The 21,049-nt window shown below is 43.3% G+C and overlaps 1 protein-coding gene across 1 annotated transcript in view; it reads right to left on the bottom strand.

Annotated features, from left to right (window-relative positions):
- Positions 1 to 21,049, bottom strand: part of LOC145344940 (exostosin-1-like) — a 571,757-nt gene that overhangs the window by 226,295 nt on the left and 324,413 nt on the right. The window lies entirely within an intron of this gene.

Raw genomic sequence — 21,049 nt, 5'->3', positions numbered from 1 at the left:
CGGGTCAGGTGGTTGAGGTTGCGGTAGGCGAACATGTGGCTAATAGTGACCACAACTCCGTCTACTTTAGGATACAAATGGAAAAAGACGAGTGCTGTCCTAAGGGGAGGGTGCTAAATTGGGGGAGGGCTAGATACAGCCAGATTAGGCAGGAGCTTAGGGATACAGACTGGGATAGGCGGTTGGAAGGCAAGACCACGTTAGGCATATGGGAGTCTCTCAAGGGAAAACTGCAAAAGGTGCAGGAAAGGCATGTGCCGGTTAGGAGAAAGGATGGGAAAGGTAGGATTAGGGAACTGTGGATTACTAGAGATATAGAAGACCTGGTTAGGAAGAAACGAGAGGCGTATGTTAGGTCTAAGCAGCTGGGAACGGAGAGAGCGTTGGAGAGAATAGGAGGGATCTCAAACGGGGAGTTAGGAGAGCAAAGAGGGGGCATGAAATGGCTTTGGCAGGTAGGGTTAAGGAGAATCCAAAGGCGTTTTACTCCTATCTTAAGAACAAAAGGGTGGCTAGGGGTAAAATCGGTCCTCTCAGGGACAGACGTGGGGAATTGTGCTTAGAGGCAGAGGGAATGGGGGAGATCCTCAATAAATACTTTGCGTCGGTATTCACGAAGGAGAGGGGCTTGATGTCTGGTACGGTCATTGAGGGAGCGGTAGACCAATTGAAAGATCTATCGATTACGAGGGAAGAAGTGTTAGGGCTTTTAGATGGCATTAAAACCGATAAATCTCCGGGGCCCGATTGCATTTATCCTAGGCTGCTTAGAGAGGCGAGGGCTGAGATTGCTGGGCCTCTGACGCGAATCTTTGTCTCTTCTTTGGACACAGGTGAGGTCCCAGAGGACTGAAGGATAGCGAACGTGGTACCGTTGTTTAAAAAGGGTAGGAGGGATAGCCCGGGTAACTATAGGCCGGTGAGCTTAACGTCAGTGGTAGGTAAGTTGATGGAGAGGATTCTTAGGGATAGGATGTATGAGCACTTAGAGTGTTGCGATCTGATTAAGGATATGCAGCATGGCTTTGTAAAGGGGAAGTCTTGCCTTACAAATCTGGTAGAATTCTTTGAGGAGGTGACAAAAACGGTCGACAAAGGACGAGCCGTTGATATCGTCTATATGGATTTCAGTAAGGCGTTTGACAAAGTCCCTCATGGTAGGTTGGTACAGAAGATTAAAGCTCATGGGATATGTGGTCAGGTATCTAGATGGGTAGAGAACTGGCTTGCAAAGAGGAGTCAGAGAGTAGTAGTGGAGGGGTCCTTTTCTAGCTGGAGGTCTGTCACTAGTGGTGTGCCGCAGGGCTCGGTACTGGGACCTCTTCTCTTTGTAGTGTACATAAATGATTTGGAAGAGGGAGTAGGTGGTGTGATCAGCAAATTTGCTGATGACACCAAGATGGCTGGATTGGCGGGCAGTGAGGAGCAGTGTCTGGCAATACAACGGGATATTGATAGGCTGGTTGATTGGGCAGATATATGGCAAATGGAGTTTAATCCGGATAAATGTGAGGTGATGCATTTTGGCCAGAATAATGTAGGGGGGAGTTATATGGTAAAGGGTAAGCCCGTAAGGAGTATAGAATCGCAGCAAGACTTGGGGGTGCAAGTGCACAAGTCTTTGAAGGTGGCAGTGCAAGTGGAGAGTGTGGTGAAGAAAGCCTATGGTATGTTAGCCTTTATAGGAAGGGGTATAGAATATAACAGCTGGAGTCTAATGTTGCAGTTTTATAGAACATTAGTTAGGCCGCATTTGGAGTACTGCGTCCAGTTCTGGTCGCCTTACTACCGGAAGGACGTGGAGACTCTGGAGAGAGTGCAGAGGAGGTTTACCAGGATGTTGCCTGGTATGGAAGGACTGGGGTATGAGGAAAGATTGAAGAAACTGGGGCTCTTTTCCCTTGAAAGACGGCGACTGAGGGGGGATCTAATAGAGGTATATAAGATTATGAAGGGTATAGACAGAGTAAACAGAGGTAAGCTATTTCCTATGATAGAGACACGTAGGACAAGGGGCCATGGACTTAAGGTGAGGGGGGACAGGTACAACACAGATATTAGAGGGAGGTTTTTCACACAGAGGGTAGTGGGGGTATGGAATGCTCTGCCAAATAAGGTGGTGGAGGCAAACACGCTAGAGTCATTTAAGAGTAACTTAGACAGGCACATGACTGGGTTGGAGATGGGTGGATATAGGAGATTGTTTTAAATAAGGGTCATTAGCATTGGGGCGTCCCTGGTAATGTAAATGGGTATGGTATGATAATAATGTTTTTTCTCTTTTCATTCACAGGTTTTAAGTCGGTCCACCTCATGTCCAACGAGGGGCATACAGGCGATGGGTCGTACTGGGGCTGCTCTTGGTTGTTCGAGATTGGCCTAGTGCTTCATGTCGTTAGTGTGTGCCTAAACTGGACCAGATACTGGGCAAGACGACAGCTCAGTGACTATCGCTGATTGCTGTGCAGACACATGGATTTGGGCCGGTGTCTGTGGGAGTTTGCGCATTCTCCCCGTGCTTGCGTGGGTTTTCTCCGGGTGCTCCGGTTTTCTCCCACACCCCAAAGATGTGCTGTTAGGCTGATTGGCAGGAATAAATTGTCCCTAAATCAGTTTCCCTCAATCTGGATGGCCATAAAACATTAGACAGGGGTCGTGGGTGGAGAGGGGGACTGGTGGTGTTGAGATGGCGGCGTGGGCTCGTTGGGCCGAAGGGCCTGTTTCCCGGGCTGATTTTGTTCTTTGTTCTTCTTTGTTCTTTGTACAAGACATTGGTAAGGTCACACTTGGAATACTGTGTACAGTTCTGGTCATCTTAGTGTAGAAAGGATATTACTAAACTAGAAAGAATGCAGAAAAGATTTACTAAGATGTTACCGAGACTTGATGGTTTGAGTTATAAGAAGAGGCTGGATAGACTGGGGCTTTTTTCTCTGGAGCATGGAAGGCTGAGGGGTGATCTTACAGAGGTCTATAAAATAATGAGTGGCACAGATCAGCTAGATGGTCAATATCTTTTCCCAAAGGTAGGGGAGTCTAAAATTAGAGGACATAGGTTTAAGGTGAGAGGGGTGAGATACAAAACTGTCCAGGGGGCAATTTTTTCATGAAGAGGGTGGTGAGTTCTGGAACAAGCCGCCAGAAGTAGTAGTAGAGGGAGGTACAATTTTGTCTTTTAAAAAGCATTTAGACAGTTACACGGGTAAGATGGGTATAGAGGGAGATGGGCCAAATATGGGCAATTGAGATTAGCTTAGGGGTTTAAAAAAAAGAGCAGCATGAACAAGTTGGGCTGAAGGGCCTGTTTCTATGCTGTAAGCCTCAATGATTCTATGATACTTCTGAAAAAAAAACATCTCTGTCCTAAAATGGCAACCCCGAATTTTAAAACAGTGCTCCCTAGTTCTGGACTCACTCACAAAAGAAACATCCTTTCCATGTGCATCTTGTCGAGACCATTCAGGATTTTATATAATTCAATCAAGTCACTCCTCACTCTTATAAACTCCAGTGAAAACAAATCCAGCCTGTCCAACCTTTCCTCATAAGACAACCCACTCATTCCAGGTAAGAAGGGTTTGTATTATATATTGCCTTTCTTAATTTCAGAACTTAGTAGAGCACTTTACAGCCAATAATTATTTTTGAAGTGTAGTTTCTGTTGTAAATGCAGGGAACATAGGAACACGGCAGACAATTGCAAACAGTCTTTAGCTATTTGTTGATAACGTGAGGAGTGAATTAAAGTGGCTGAAGACTGGCATCTGTGATGCTGGGGACATATTTTGTTTAGCTATTAAAATTTAGATATTGTCTATCAAACTACTTTGACCTTGTACTTCAGCACATTAGGTGGTGACTCCTGGAATCTGTCTTATGTTTAGGATATAACATGAATATAGGAGGCATAATTGGCTGTAGAAATGGTGCTTTTAAGACAAATTGATCTCTCATCTGTGCAACTTTTATAAAGTGGGAAGCTTACACTTTTGGATAACATGTTAATTTAATCATTCATTTCCTATCCCTTGGATTCTTGGATCACAATTTATATTTATATCTGCTATATTATAGCTGGGATGGTCTGCACAACTGCTACAGCAACCTCTTTCAATAATACTACAGTTGGCACTTCAGGCTCTTTCAAGCCAATACAGAAACACACAGCTAAAATATTGTCAGTGCTAAGTTTTTCAACTTTTGTGCCTCTGGATTTGGCATCAATGTTTGTATAAATGAATGGAGCTCTTCTGGACAAATCTGCAATTTATACTGTTAGAATGGTGCAATACATCCTAACACTCCATTAACAAATACATATCGCAGAATTTAGTGGTAAAAGTGTTCTTTTAGATTCCTGCAAATACTGCGTTTCAGGGGGTATCATAGGTTGTTCAATTGATCTGAAAAATCAAATAACAGACAGTCTCTTTCTATCCAAATATTCTACAGTACAATACAGTGATCCATTGTTACAACTCAGCCATAACTAGCTATGAGTTGACCCCTTACTTTGTGGTAATATGGGTTATCTGGATTCAGGTGGTCGCATACTTACATCTGTAAGAAGTCTCACAACACCAGGTTAAAGTCCAACAGGTTTATTTGGACTGTTGGACTTTAACCTGGTGTTGTGAGATTTCTTAATGTGCCTACACCAGTCCAACGCCGGCATCTCCACATCATACTTACATCTGTCTTAGAACACTGCAGGCTTTCGCCCTGGTCTGGACTTGAATGCTTAATCTCAGTTTCAGTGCAGTATTGAGGGAGTAATGCAGAGGTTCAAATTTGCAGATGAGAGGTTAAAATGAGTGAAACAAATGGTGACACAGCGGCACAATAGTTAGCATTGCTGCCTCACAGTGCCAGGGTCCCAGATTCGATTCCTGGCTTGAGTCACTGTCTGTGTGGAGTTTGCACATTCTCCCCTTGTCCGCGTGGGTTTCCTCTGGATGCTCCAGTTTCCTCACACAGTCCAAAGATGTGCGGGTTAGGTGTACTAGCCATGCTAAATTGCCCCTTAGTATCAGGGAGACTAGCTAAAGTAAATGCTTGGAGTTGTGGGGAAAGGGTCTGGGTGGGATTGTGGTCAGTGCAGATTTGATGGGCCGAACGGCCTCCTTCTACACTGTAGGATTCTATGAATCAATCCATCTTTTCAAGTGGACATAATATCACCTGAATTACAGTTTCATGAAAAGTAGAGTTCTTTCAGTGGCCTGGTCATCATTTATTCCGCAACCAACATCAGGAAAACAGGCTAATTGATCACTTATCTCATTTGCTGTTTGTGACATTTTGCAGGTTTATATAGAGTAGCATGGTAGCACAGTGGTTAGCACTGCTGCCTCACAGCGCCAGGTACCTGGGTTTGATTCCTGTCTGTGTGGAGTTTCATGTTCTCCTTGTGTCTGCATGGGTTTCCTCTGGGTGCTCTGGTTTGCTCCCACATTTTGAAAGATGTGCTGGTTAGGTGCATTCCCCTAGGCACCGGAATGTGGCAATGAGGGGAATTTGACAGTAACTTCATTGCAGTGTTAATGTAAGCCTTACTTGTGACTAATAAATAAACCTTACTTTTACTTTTTATCTACTGAGTGTTTGGGAACAGAATAATACTTCAAAATAATCCAAATGCTGCTAAGTGTATTTGGTTAAGGCACCATATAAATGCTTGTTCTTCATTTTCAGATTTTCCATCTTTAACTTAGATTTGTTTCAAACAATAGCAAAGAATGAGATACTACTCACGAAGCTTGCGATGCATTGACATGATATAATATATTGCATGAAGAGTCCTCATTTCAATCCTGAGTTCCTGCATTGTCTTCATCTAATCAGCACAAATTATTTTCTATAATGATCTGGATATTCCACAGGGTGGCAAAAACAATGGAATGCTGCTCTGCTCAAACTTTTCTACATCTAAATACCACTCTGCAATTCTCGCTGGGCCTTCCGAGATTGGCAAACCCAAAAATGCAGATTGTGGCATCCCTGGAAGTCCTCCAGTGCAGTACTGAAGCACTGGAGGGAAGACAGGGCATGCCCCTTTTTAAGGCACTAACAGCTGTATGGCAAGTTTAAATTATCCAGTGTGAATGCTAATGAATGGTTGAGTGGATGAATGTTTGTGAACAGGAAGAGTGATATGGTGGGTAACTAGGTTGGCAGATAGGGGATTTGGTAGGTGGATGAGTGGCAGGTGGGTATTTAACTAAGTGGGTAGGGTACTAAGTGGATAGGGTGGAAGGTTAGTGAGGTGGTAAACAGGTATGGAGGCAGATGGAGATGGTAGGAAATGGGTGGGGTGATAGGCATGTAGGTTGGCACGAAGACAGCTGGGTATGGTGGAAGCTGGGTGAGATCGATGAGGTGTGTGGATGAGTGGACTGAGTTGGCAGTCAGGTGGGGAAAAGGGGGCAGCTTGCGTAAGTTGGCTATTAGGGTAGGTAATCAAGTGGCTGGGGTTAGCATGACTGGGGGGAAATCAGTTATGTAGTTATCCAGGAGTTAGGCTAGGTTTTAATCTGTCTATCATTTCCTGGGTAATTACCAGAGAACTCTTCAAAGTCTCCAACTCTAATTCAGAGTCAGAGACTTTTGTGGAAGGTTCCAGGGAATTGCCATCAGAAGTTCTAACTTCCTGGACAATTCCCATGGATGTCAGTACATCTTGGGTTGTATGTCTGGTCTGTAATGATCTGGAAACTGGAAGATCTCAGCCAATAAAAAGAGAAAGTGATGGAAGTTCAGGAGAAGAGTCATATTGCACTTGGAACAGTAACTCTGTTTCTCTCTCTTCAGATGCTGCCTCGCCTGCTGAGTAGTTTCAGCACTTTGTGGTTTTATTTCAGATTTCTAGTATCTGCAGGATCTTGCTTTTATTCAGTATATTCTCAACCTCTTAGACAGCATTTGCAGGCCACATTCGCAGATACTATTCATCAACAATTTCTTTGTATTCTGAATTTCTCAGGTATGCCCCACAATTTCATGTGGTTGGTTAACCATCTTCAACAGGTTATTATGTGAGATGCTGAAAACAACCTGTAGAGGGAAATTCAGAAGGTAGTCGTTATGAACTGCTCTTTATTCCCAGAATAGATTCTGTCTTGGCACTGGTTAAGGTCAGGTGTAAAATACGACAAGAGTATTATTTGGAATTGCAGATCAGTTTTCTGCGCATAGTACTACCTGAAGAAACTGAAACACAAGGTGAAAAGGCAGTACAGGACATGTTCCATAGCGTCCGGCAGATGAGTTCCTCTCTCGTGCATTCTTAGTACACTCAACTGTAGCGATGATCTCATCATGGGATTCATACGGATGCTGAAATCTATCACATAGTTTAATTTATCAGTAAACACATTTTGTCTGGTTTGCATCTTTATATCTCATCCTGAACAAATCCTTACTTTACTTTGTGGATGACCTTGCATACACCAACATTCTGTAGTGTCCTTTTTATCAGTAATGAGCAAGGTACAGTGACTTGTGTGTCTAATTACCTGTGAAATGAGACTAAAGACAGCTAGAAACAGAAACAAAAACCATTACAATTGCAAACAATTAGGGTAGCAGTTACAGCTTTGGGTCAGGATCATTTGCTCCATGGAACCCATGGTTGGCAAGCTTGTGCTTTTTAAGGCAGGTCCTACCTGAAAACAAAACTGAAGAAGGCAACAAAGAAAGGAAACAGGGGAGACAAAATCTGAATCAGAGATTTGGAATCCAAAACTACTGAGCAGACTAAACTGGTCCAGGACACAAAGGGCGACAGAGCCATCCGAGTTCAATAGTCTAATAGTGAAGTAAAGACAAGCTGAAGAAGACAGAATCCAGATCTAAGAGAATAAATTGCTGCAGCCGTTTCTGTGACTTGAAGATAGCAACATTGGGTCTACTCTATCCAGCCGAGTTCAGCAGGTTCTGCAGACATGTACTATTTGTAGTGAACACCATGCCTGTGGAACTTGGGTTGGTCATGTGCTGTTGGCAGTTGGGGGTCAGACTATATTGCAGTCGGAAAGGAATTGAAATTCTTGGAAGACAGAGATCGGAAGGGTTTTGCAACTGGGCTACATCACTTATAGGATGCCCAGATCAATTTGTAAGATCTGCCATTGTATCTGCCATTTAATGTATAACTTATAGTTGTATTTGACAGCAATTTGCTTGTTAATAAGGGACAGCAAAAAAAAGAGAAATAAATGGGTCATTTTCAGCTTAGAAGGTGGTGATGAGTGTGGTACCAGAAGGATCAATGTTTGGGCCCCAGCTATTCACAATACATCAATGATTAATGTAGGGATTAAATGTAATGTTTCCAAGTTTGCAGGTGATACAAAACTGGGTGTAAATGTGAGTGGTAAGGAATTTGCAAAGGCACAAGGGGATTTGGAAAGGATAAATGGGGGGCGGGAGGGGAAACAAATATTTGGCAATTGGAATACAATACAGAGAAATGCGAGGTTATCCTTTCCATAGAAAACACAGAAATATGGAGTATTTCTTAAACAGTGAGGGTCTGTGAAGTGTTAAACTTGAAGGGAACTTGGGTGTCTTTGTTCATGAGTCACTGAAAGCTAACATGCAGGCAATTAAGAGGGCAAATGGTATTCCACAGAATCTCGATAGGGCAGAAGGAGGCCATTCAGCCCATCAAGGCTTCACCAACCCTCTGGAAGAACACTCTACCAGATCAACTCCCCCACTCTATCCCCATAACCCTGTGCAATGACCATCACCAATCCACATAACCTGCACATCTTTGGACATTGTGATAAAATGGGAAAAATAAGAAATCCAGTGATTGGGAATGTGTTCTAGTGGTTGGATGATTAAATGAAAAGCAAGCTATTTAAAATGGAAATTGGAAAAAAGACAGATTGGTTGAGTGAGTGGATGCTAATTAGCCTAGCAACACTGCAAACAAATGTTTATGTAAGGCAAGTTGGTAACAATGGGAGATGAAGTGCCAAAAGTTAAAGTAGAGATGATAAAAGACCAAATGAGGAGATGGAGGTGAATTTCACATTTACATTCTAAAAGATAAGCTCATGTAAGAAAGGTAATTAAGAGGAGCTTCCGCGGAGGTTAGTTCAGCCACAGAAAGGTGAAAAGGGAGAAACAAGCCATACAGCAGAAAGCTGTGCCCATTCCTGGAGCAAAACTGTTTTGAGAAGACAGCTGTGTCTATCCTAACTTGGAAGAAACCCCAAAAGTTTCCCATGGCAATCGTGGTAATAAAGGTGCTGACATTTAGCATTTAGACCTGGATGGAAAATTTTATTTAATTTTTAAAATTGAGATATTTTCCACAACATTGACAAACTATGTTACTCTAAGTCATATCTGATCAGTTTGATAACTGCTGCAAATTCAGAGCTATTCTGTGAAAGTTGCCTTTAGCACCATCTTATAATTTAATACAGAGGTCTCGAAATGCATTTAAATGCGTACATTGTGATAGGTAGGGCCAGGCCACACATAGTATTGGACCTCCCATTTCAATTACACTGGACTGGCACTGAGATGGGTTTGAATTTCAGGGTCCTGCATCTCCTGCAGCAGCCTTCAGATAGGATCTAAAAAGGGACAGGAGGTGGGTGATCACATAGGGCTGGCAATGGCCTTCCTAACTGCAATGGTGCTTCTCTTGACTCCACATTCAAATAAACATTTTCCTTAAGAACATAAGAACATAAGAAATAGGAGCAGGAGTCGGCCATCTAGCCCCTCGAGCCTGCCCCGCCATTCAATAAGATCATGGCTGATCTGTCGTGGCTCAGTTCCACTTTCCCGCCCTCTCCCCATAACCCTTAATCCCCTCTCTTATCAAAAACCCATCAACCCGCGTCTTAAATATATTTAGCGAGGCAGCCTCCACCACTTCAACGGGCAGAGAATTCCAGAGATTCACCACCCTTTGAGTGAAGAAGTTCCTCCTCAACTCCGTTCTAAACCACCCCCCCTTTATCTTGAGGCTGTGCCCTCTAGTCCTACTGTCCTTTCTGAGTGGGAAGAGCCTCTCCACCTCTATCCTATCCATCCCATTCATCATCTTATATGTCTCAATGAGATCTCCCCTCATTCTTCTAAACTCTAACGAGTACAAGCCTAGTTTATTCAGCCTCTCCTCATAGTTCAACCCCCTCAACTCCAGTATCAGCCTAGTAAACCTCCTCTGCACTCCCTCCAAGGCCAAAATATCCTTGCGTAAGTGCGGCGACCAAAACTGTACACAGTACTCCAGCTGCGGCCTCACCAGTGCCCTATACAGCTGCAGCAAGACCCCCCTACTTTTATATTCAATCCCCCTCACTATGAAGGCCAGCATCCCATTCGCCTTCCTGACCACCTGCTGCACCTGCAGGCTGGGTTTTTGCGACTCATGCACAAGGACCCCGAGGTCCCTCTGCACTGTCGCATGCTGCAGTTTTTCGCCATGTAAGTAACAGTCCTTCCTACCATTATTCCTACCAAAGTGGACAACCTCACATTTGCCAACATTAAATTCCATTTGCCAGTTCCTGGCCCATTCGCCCAGCCTATCTAGATCCTTCTGCAGACTCTCCACATCCTCCGCGCAATTTGCCGTTCCACCAATCTTGGTGTCATCAGCAAATTTCGACACCATACACTCAGTTCCCTCCTCCAGATCATCTATATAAATGGTAAATAGGTGAGGCCCCAGCACCGACCCCTGGGGCACTCCACTAGTCACCAACCGCCAATCCGAATAGCACCCATTGACCCCCACTCTCTGCCTCCTATTTGACAGCCAATCCTCTATCCACGCTAACACCCTACCCCCAACTCCATGCCCCCTGACCTTCTGTAATAACCTCTTGTGAGGCACCTTGTCAAACGCCTTCTGAAAATCAAGAAACACCACATCCACCGGCTCTCCTCTATCCACCACCCTAGACACATTCTCATAAAACTCCAATAAATTCGTCTGACACGACTTCCCCTTAACGAAACCGTGCTGCGTCTGCTCCACCAAACAATTCTCCTCAAGATGCCTCGCTATTTTCTCCTTGATCACGGATTCTAACATTTTACCTACAACAGACGTTAAACTAACTGGCCTATAATTCCCTGCCTTTTGCCTGCCACCCTTCTTAAACAACGGCGTAAGATTTTCCAATCTTCCGGCACTTCCCCGGAATCCAGCGACGTTTGGAAAATAATCACCAAGGCATCCACTATCACCTCCGTCATTTCTTTCAGAACCCTCGGATGCATTCCATCCGGTCCTGGGGACTTGTCCACAATCAGTCCCTCCAGTCTGTTGAGCACCGCCTGTCTAGTAACAATAATGTCATTCAGGCCCTCCACTCCTACCATCTTTCCATTGCTAACACCCGGCAAATTATTCCTCCTCCGTGAAGACCGAAACAAAAAAGTTATTTAAGGCCTCAGCCATTTCCCCATCCCCTACCACTAAGTCCCCCCTCTCATCCTCTAAGGGTCCAACGTTCACCCTAGCCAGCTCTTCCTTTTTATATATTTATAAAAACTCTTGCTATCTTTTTTATATTAAGCGCTAGCCAAGCTTCATAGTTTTTAAAAAACTTATCCTTTTAGTGCAGCTTTCAGCAGTCACTTGGGCTGCACGAAGACCGCGTGTTCTTGAATGCAGTCAATCTGCATGGCAGCAGTGAGCAAAAACCAATTCCAGAAAGGGGGCCTCAAACAGACATTGAGTCTGTTATTTGCATATAAAAAGGACCCATTGCCTGTTTCAGGAGCCACATTAACCTCTTCTTCTACTTTCATCAATACTGTGGACAGTACACATGCTCACCACTATCATATTGAATATTAGGTGCCTGTTTAATACTTTGACTGGCCCAGCTATGATTTTAAGATTATTTTCCCTGCCCGAGAAAATAGTTTCCCCTTAATAGTTGACTGGATGGCTAAAGTGTGATGTAGAATTCTATCCTCAATGGAAGACAGACAGGGACAAAGGAGAAGCCACAAGGGGAAATGAAAAGAGAATCACAGGCAAAAGAAAGAAGTGATTATAGAATTAGGCAGAAGCAACAGAACAGAGAGAAATTGTACAGAAAGGGTAAACATCAGCAGAAACCAGGTGGGTGGGCAGTTGAAACTAGCCAAGTGATTTATCCAGTCATACCACACCTATCCTGCCAGTTTCTTAAAACATGTAATTTTTTTTAAAAAAAAACTTTCTTTGCAGGGCCAGAAAGAGCAGGAGCCTCCTTTGCCTGGGTTTCCCCAATTCCCTCCTTAGGGATCCTCCCAAAGCCTCCTTCAGGTGACTACCTTGTTGCTGGTGACTGATACAAGCCAGCAACTCCCTGCCAGCTGGAATCTTCTCCCACCCATTGTCCTCATTCCACTTCATGCCCATTTTAGGTCAGAGTTGACCAGTCTGCAGATGACACTTAAAACCACATGGACCTCACATTGTTGAGATTGGTGAGGTTTGTGCTGATTCTCTCTCCCAGTTAAAATCAGAACTATTGGTTTTGCTTGTGCTTATTGAAAGGGATGAGACAGTGTGAATAGATTGTGTAGAAACATGGGCTTCAAAAACATAGCGGTGATTCCCCCATCCATTTCACAGGCTTCCCACTGGACGCCACCACCTCTGCGCATCTCCAGCAGCCGTATTTCCTGCATGGAGCTGAATAAATTATTTAAATCACCATGTCCATCTATTTTAAATATTATTAGCAGGCCAGGATTGAAATTTCCAGGCCTGCTAGCCTCAACCCCCACACTAGGAGTGCTTCACTACAGTGGGGAGCTGGTGGCCCAACCCTGCTGGAGGATCGGGCGCTGGGGGGATGCCCCCTGGGTAATGCTGGTTTAGCAGTGCCTGCCTTGGCACTGCCCAAGGAGCAAAGTGCCAATGCCCAGGGACACACTGGCACTGCCAATGGGCATTAGGTAGTGCCAAGGCAGGTCTGATGGGGACGAGGCCTCTGAGGGGGCGATTGATGGGGGTGAGGGGGGGGTTCCCTTTGCCAATCTGCACTCAAGGTGAGTGACAGCAGGATGGAGGCCAATGATCGGGCTGTAGGGGGCTCAGAGGAGCAGCGACGGGAAGGCCGCAGGGCTGGCCAGTGATCGGAAGGCCAGCAGTGTGGGCTACTGCACATGCGCCAATCTCGGTGCCAACAGTGGCCCGTTCAGTGCTATGCTGCCAGCCTCTCCAGTGGTAAAAGGCCTTGCCCCTGATTTTCAGCATGATTCATGATGAGACACTCAGCAGTGCACAGAGTGTCGGAGATTCATTTTGAAACTCCCGCTGAAAAAAACCGCGGTATTTACTCCAGTTTTCACACAAATTCGACACAGAATTTTTTTGGGAAAATCGTTTTCTTCAGGGCCTCATAATTTTGTTCCAACAAAATTAAGAGTACCTACTTGTGCGCAACGGAGGTGAATGTTGTGACATCAAACAAATTTGGTGTCCACTTACCATGAAGGGACTATAACCTGGCCTGGCCTACTCTAACGACATGCGCTTGCCCCATCTCGTATACTCTAGCTCTGTCTCCAAGCATGTATGTGACTACACATAAATGACCAAATAACAGTAAATAGTGACCATATGTAGTTGTGCTGCTCTCCCTTCTATAACTTCCTGGTTTCTAATCAGGTTTTTTTAAAATCGGAGCTGGGGGAAGGTTTGTCAGTCATGAGAAGGAAAGAAGAGGAAGAGGGTTGAGAACTCGCCACACACCAATTCGGACTGGATTATATGCAGATGACGATAACAGTGTGGGAAGAGAAAGTTTGCATATTTTCTACCTACTTTATATAAAACAATATAATGCCACAGTACACTCTCATTCTCACTTGTGTTTCTAACTTGTACAGTTCATGAATTATGACACCTCCATTTGGTTGCAATTTCTTTTCAGGAATTTAAACTCCATTGAATTCAGCTTCCAATATAAATACTTCCCTCATTATTAATCTTTTGCATTGTAATTAATCACATGGCTACAGATAATGCATCACGCAGCAAAACTCTCATTACTATAGAACTAATATCAGTTAACATCAATCATAATCAGGTTGGCCAAAGATGTTACAATTCCTCATCACAGCTCTGTCCTCTCTGCCAGCTCCTGCAGCTATCTGCTTGTTCTGATCCTTCCATACAAGGTGAAAGTAATATGTTACAAAAGCCTAAATCCTTTATCCACTGGGACAGATAATGTGTGACTTGCCCATTTGCACAATGGCCAGCTCTCAGTCTCAACATCAATGCCTTTTAAAATTAAAACACTGGAACCAACTTTAACAGCATTTTAAAATTTATTTCCATTTTCTGCAACTGACAACATTATTTTAAAGTCTGGCTTTTACAGATTAATGAGCCAACAGTGTGAGGAAACTGTGGGGAAAAGAAACAGAACTCATTTATTTTGTTACGTTCATACCACAGGTCCACATATTTTGCAGTAATATGTAAAATGTACAATAGTGATCTGGCAGTCCATTTTACATTTGGCCTGGTTTACTAGTCCATCAATTTCACCCCATTGTTTCCTGCTATTATGATTTCCACATTGGAAATTGAAGAAAAATAATTAACATGTTTGTATAAGAACCTTTGAGCGTTCCTTAAGCAGCTAAAAAGTCAGTGTAAATTGTGTAACCCATTTGCAAAGTCTGCAACTTGTGTGTCAAATGGCAATTGAGAAAATCCCAACTTTCCCTGGATTTCCAATTTCGACTTCCCTGGTATTTTGTTTTAATTTAATTTGATTTATTATTGTCACATATATTAGTATACAGTGAAAAGTATAATTTCTTGTGCACTGTACAGACAAAGCATACTGTACATAGGGGAAGAATGGAGAGTACAGAATGTAGTTTACAGTGATAGCTAGGTTATAGAGAAAGATCAACTTAATGCGAGTTGGGTCCATTCAGAAGTCTGATAGCAGCAAAGAAGAAGTTGTTTACGAGTCAGTTGGTACATGATCTCAGACTTTTGTACCTTTTTCCTAATGGAAGAAGGTGGAAGAGTATGTCTGGGGTGCGTGGGACTGGTATAACCACGAGCACATCTCTTCCCAAACAAATCAACTGTAAATGTTCGCAGCTCTCTCAATTGCACTCCTCCTAATCCTCACTACCCCTTTCAATATACAAAGAACGGTGTTCTTGGGCCCAAAAAGGAGTCAATTTTAATAAAAATATATTTTTTCGATATATATTCACATTCTGTTAGTTTCATGATTTCCCCTGCCGTTCTGAAGTTTATGTTTCAAATATGCTCTGACCTATACTAATGTACCTAAAAGCAAGGTGCCAATCTGGTAAACACAGGACTGCAAGCATAGTAAACAGCACAGCAAGTAGGATGCTATTGTGTGCTCTCATCTGACCAGATCAAAGTTTTCATTCTGACACATCTAGTCATGAATGGCAAACAATCCAGTAACCAACCAAGACAGGAGGCTCCATGTACATCCCCACCCTAATGATAGGGAGCCCAAATTGTGATTGTACAAAGATATACTGAAGCATTTACATAAGAAATAGGAGCAGGAGTAGGCCATCTAGCCCTTCGAGCCTGCCCCGCCATTCAATAAGATCATGGCTGATCTGTCGTGGCTCAGTTCCACTTTCCCGCCCTCTCCCCATAACCCTTAATCCCCTCTCTTATCAAAATCCCATCAACCCGCGTCTTAAAAATATTTAGCGAGGCAGCCTCCACCACTTCAACGGGCAGAGAATTCCAGAGATTCACCACCCTTTGAGTGAAGAAGTTCTTCCTCAACTCCGTTCTAAACCGCCCCCCCTTTATCTTGAGGCTGTGCCCCCTAGTCCTACTGTCCTTTCTGAGCGGGAAGAGTCTCTCCACCTCTATCCTATCCATCCCATTCATCATCTTATACGTCTCAATGAGATCTCCCCTCATTCTTCTAAACTCTAACGAGTACAAGCCTAGTTTATTCAGCCTCTCCTCATAGCTCAACCCCCTCAACTCCGGTAATTACAATTATCTTTAGCCAGGACTGCCTGTGGATGATCCATTTCAGACTATTCTTGAAATACCCAACATCACAGAAGTCAGTCTTCAGCCAATTGTGCCTTATTCCACATAACATTAAGAAACAGCTGAGTGCACTGGATACAGCAAAGGCTTTGGGCCCCAACAAATCCCAGCAGCAGTACTAATGGGCCACTCCAGTATTAGCTCTGCCTCTAACAAAGTTGTTCCAGTACAGCATAACACAGATACCTACCTGATAAAATGGAAAATTACCCAGGTTTTATTGCCCTATTCAAAAAGCAGGACAAATCCAACCCAACCAATAACTACTCCATCAGCCTACTCTCAATCATTAGTTAAGTGAGGAAGGGGTTGTCGACATTGCTTTCAAACAAAATGTACTCACCAATAACCTGCTCACCAATGCACAGTTGGGAACTTACCAAGATAAATCAAATACAGACCTCATTACAGCCTTGATCCAAACATGGACTAAACAACTAATATACAGAGGTGACATGAGGTGAGATGAGGTGCGATGACTGCAATTAACTGGAAGACAGAGATAAAAACAAGCATAGCTGCAAGGGTGCCTTATAAATTGAAATCAATGGAAATCAGAGTGGAGAGGTGAATGGGGGGACCTGATATGGATGTAACTGCGCCTTCTGCACCTAATTTTCTGATTAGCTTGGCTTTAGTTGCAGATTTAGATATGTGCTGGAAACTTGTGTGAATGGACAACTAAAGGGCAATATCACTTCTGATCTCAAAAATTCTGAAAGTTTTGCGAAAAGTTCAGGATGCTATCAAATTTTACCATGCTTGAAGAGAGTGGACTCAGAAATTGACAGACAAATCAGAAGATGGGGAATCCCAAAGTGCAGATATATTGCTGCAGAAAAGTAATAGTCTATCCAAGTACCCAACCTCCATTTACTTTCTGCTAAAGTGGAGGCATAGCTGCGTAGAAATGGTTATAACTCAAAGAAAGTTGCACTTTGGAGCACATCCTTGTACCATCCCCATTGGAAAGCATGCCTGCAAAGGTTGAAGCCAAGATTTAGGTCTAAGTGGAGCACTGTTCCCACTGACGACACCACACTATGCTGCATAGTGACTACAGGTGTCCTTGCAACAGACTGTACAGATTTGTCCCGGCTCTCTGTTGATCAGACCCTGTAAAAACAGTTCCTCACAACTGATCCTAGGCAGACATATTAGGGTCTCTGATATGGTTTGTATCCTGGCATCTATGACCAATCAGGGTATAGTGGCTGTTGCTCATCCTGACCTTTCTTTTTAGTAGTATTATTGAAAGTCTAGCACAACAAGATTGAGATGTTTTTGAGGAAGCACATAATGGGTCAAAGTTTCCTGGCCTCCTATTGGTGGAAGTTGAGGGCAGGAGCTGGGAAAATTGAGGGGGATGGGGGTAGGACATGTGGATGGGGGGGGGTGGGGCAGGGTGCTATGTCAAGACAGCTTCCAGGTGATTTCCCATCACCACAGAAGCAGGCAGTTAAATTAGGGAAGTTAAGGCCTCGGTTAGGGACCATTTCATGGCAATGCTGGTATTTTCCTACTGGAGAGGCGGTTGTGTGCAGGGCTGCCAGCTTACTTGAGGCAGCCTCCCAATGATAGACCCAGTCAGTTCCCAACTGGGAATTGAGGCTGACATTGAGATTGCAACCTAATCTGGACTATATTTCATTTGGTCTTTTACATATCACATTGTTATTTGATTTGATATCCAGCTTCTTTGGGAATACAAACCTCCACCTACATTAATCATCTACCAAAGTGAAGTATGTTTATCTTTATCAATGGATACAGATATCTGCATACTGCTGGGTTGGCACTGGGCAACTCTTTTGTAGCCTGACTGGCCTGACATTCCTCCACTGATTTTCCTCTTTTTTTCCAAACAGCTGAGATAGGGTGATTCCCATCGAGAAACCTATTGGGGCCAATGATTGGGCTTACAGAGGAAAGATACTGTGAATGCAAGGTAAGTTCATATGATTGAAGTCATACTTGGCACAAAAGAACATAGTTGTGCTTTATGAAGACCAATCATCTCAGCCCAGGACATCATTGTAGAAGTTCCTCTGCACAATGTTTTCAGCCCAAACATCTGCAGCTGCTTCATCAATGGCCTCCCATCCATCATAAAGTTAGAAGTGAGAATACTGACTGCTGGTCTCATTGTTCACAACTCCCCAGGAAATGAAGCAGTCTTTTCACCACATGCAGCAAGTCCTGGACAACATTCAGGCTTGGATTAAGAAGTGGTAAGTAACATTTGTGCCACACTATTTCCAACAAGACAGTATAACCACTTCTGCATGATGTTCAACACAAATACCATCGCTGAATTCCTCCAGAATCTATATCTTGGTACTCATCATTGACCAGAAACTTATTTGGACCAATGAACAAATACTGCAGCTACAAGGGCAGGTTAGAGGCTGGCAATTCTGTCGTAAGTAACTTACCATCTGACTCCACAAGGCCTTTCCACCATGTACAAGGCAAAGTCAGGGCTTTGATGGAATACTCTCCACTTGCAGCTCCAACACCCAAGAAGCTTGACAATATCCAAGGCAAAGCAGCCTACTTTACTGGTGCCCTATCCACCACCTTAAATATTCATTCCCTCCACCACCAGTGCACAATGGGAGAACTGTGTACCATAAACAAAATAAACTGTCCCATCTACCACCTTAAATATTCACTCAATCCACTGCCAGTGCACAATGGGAGAAATGCTTACCAAATACAAGATGCACTGCAACAACGTGCCAAGGCTCCTCTGACAGCACCTTCCAAACCTGCAACCTCTACCACCTAGAAGGACATGGGCAGCAGGCACATGGGAAACCACCACCTGGGAGTTTCCCTCCAAGTCACACACCAGCTTGACTTGGAAACATATCATTGTTCCTTCATTGTTGCTGGCCAAAATTGTCGAATTGTCTCCCTAACAGAAACATGAGTGTAACTTCACTCCACCTTCTCTTGGGTAGTAAGGGATGAGCAATAAATGCTGGTCTTGCCAGCGCCACCAACGAAAAATTGTGTTTTATCTTTTCAATCTGCAATTCTCTAATCTATCTTACCACAATTTAATTTTAATCAGTCATCCATCATTCCCAACTATCAGAGCATGAAGGAAGTCATCAGCTGGTATAGGTGCAATCGGCCATACAATCAACAAACATTCTTCTGAATTCTGCCGATTGGCATATCTCCTTTAGAAGATAGTAACTGTTATGACAATTGACTGACTTCACAGTCCTGCTCAGCTCTGCTCTTGGTTAAATTATTTCAGTGAGCAAAGTATAGAAAGTGAGTGTAACAGCAGCTTGTCACTGTGGTACCTGGTAAATTCCTCTATGATCAGGTGATGAAGGAAAAGCAGACCAAATATTGTCAAATATTGCTGATTTATGTTAAAATACAGGAAATAATAGATAGCACTATCTTCCAAACCTGCCAGTTTCCTGATGTGCATTCCAAGCAGGCAAGGCACAATGACAGAAATATTGTATTGCTCATGTAAAAGTCAATCCCATAACTTTAGAACTAAAAGGCTGAATTTTTCATATACTTCAGGGTGGGATAGTGGTACAGTGGTTAGCACTGCTGCCACACAGTGCCAGGACCCTGGGTTTGGGTCACTGTCTGTGCAGAGTCTGCATGTTCTCCCTGTGTCTGCATGGGTTTCCTCTGGGTGCTCCGGTTTCCTCTCTCAGTCCGAAAGACATGCAGATTAGATGCATTGGCCATACTAAGTTCTCCCCCAGTGTACCCAAACAGGTGACGGAGTGTGGTGACTACGGGAATTTTCACAGTAACTTCATTGCAGCGTTAACGTAAGCTTATTTGGACACTAATAAATAAACTTTTAAACTTTAAAAGACGACAGCTAGTTTTTTAAGGGTCACATTGCATTGTGATTCTTAATTATATATTGGTATTACTACAGTTGGTTAAAGGTATAAAGGGAAATCTTTGGAGGTTCCATCTGCCTGTGCTAGCAAAATCTCCCAGCCAATTGACAAAACTAATGTATACCACATGATCTATCACAATGCCTTCAAGAAAGAATAATGAGCGTGCTGGTCAAATTAAAATGAAAGTTGTAGCATTTACTGAGTAAGTTAATAATTGTAAAGAATGGGTTAATGAGGATTGGCAAAGTAGTCACACTATCACCAATGGAGCCTTCCATCTCACTGCCCTTACAGAAGGAAGAAAGATAGTCATTCAACATTCAAAGTCAGTGAGGTGGTGTGCAAGATTCATGAAAAGGCACGATTGAGTACTCTCATCAGAAAACAAAAAATCTTCTGCTTGAACTCATGAACACACATGAGTGATACGCAGAGGAATCTAGGGCCAGAATCAAATAAGGACACAGTAGAAAAAAAGTAGGAATGGAACAAGGAACATTAAAAAGGACTAGCCTGAAGGTTTTATACCGGAATGCTCGGAGCATTTGAAATAGAATGGATGAATTAGTTACACAAATAGATGTAAAGGGATATGGTATAGTATGGAGACCTGGTCCAAGGTGACCAAGGATGGAAGCTAAACATTGAGGGCTATTCAATATTTAGGAAGAAAAATGTATGGAGTTGCATTGTTGATTAAAGAAGATATTGACACAATATTGAGGAAAGATATTAGCACAGATGATGTGGAATCTGCATGGGTCGAGTTAAGAAACACCAGGGGAAAACAACATTTTTGGGGCGGTATACAGACCACCAAACTATAGTGATAATGTGTGGAATAGCATTTGACAGAAAATCTGAGATGCATGTATCTGAAATACACCAGAAGCATCAGAACGCCGTATGGCTCTTGAATCCTTCACCCAGGCTTTATAAAACTAAAGGAGGGTATCAGATATAACCTTTACCATTGTTTTGCTTTTCCTCCTGTACATTCATCTACATACATGTAAACATGCAAACCTCCTGGGGCCTTTCCAACGCACCTTAGTTCATTCAACCAAAATAAATGTCCCTTCACTGC

This window comes from Carcharhinus amblyrhynchos, chromosome 7, assembly GCF_965287045.1.
Source record: "Carcharhinus amblyrhynchos chromosome 7, sCarAmb.v2.hapA, whole genome shotgun sequence".
Lineage (NCBI taxonomy): Eukaryota > Metazoa > Chordata > Chondrichthyes > Carcharhiniformes > Carcharhinidae > Carcharhinus > Carcharhinus amblyrhynchos.
This window is presented reverse-complemented; position numbering and strand designations above follow the sequence as displayed.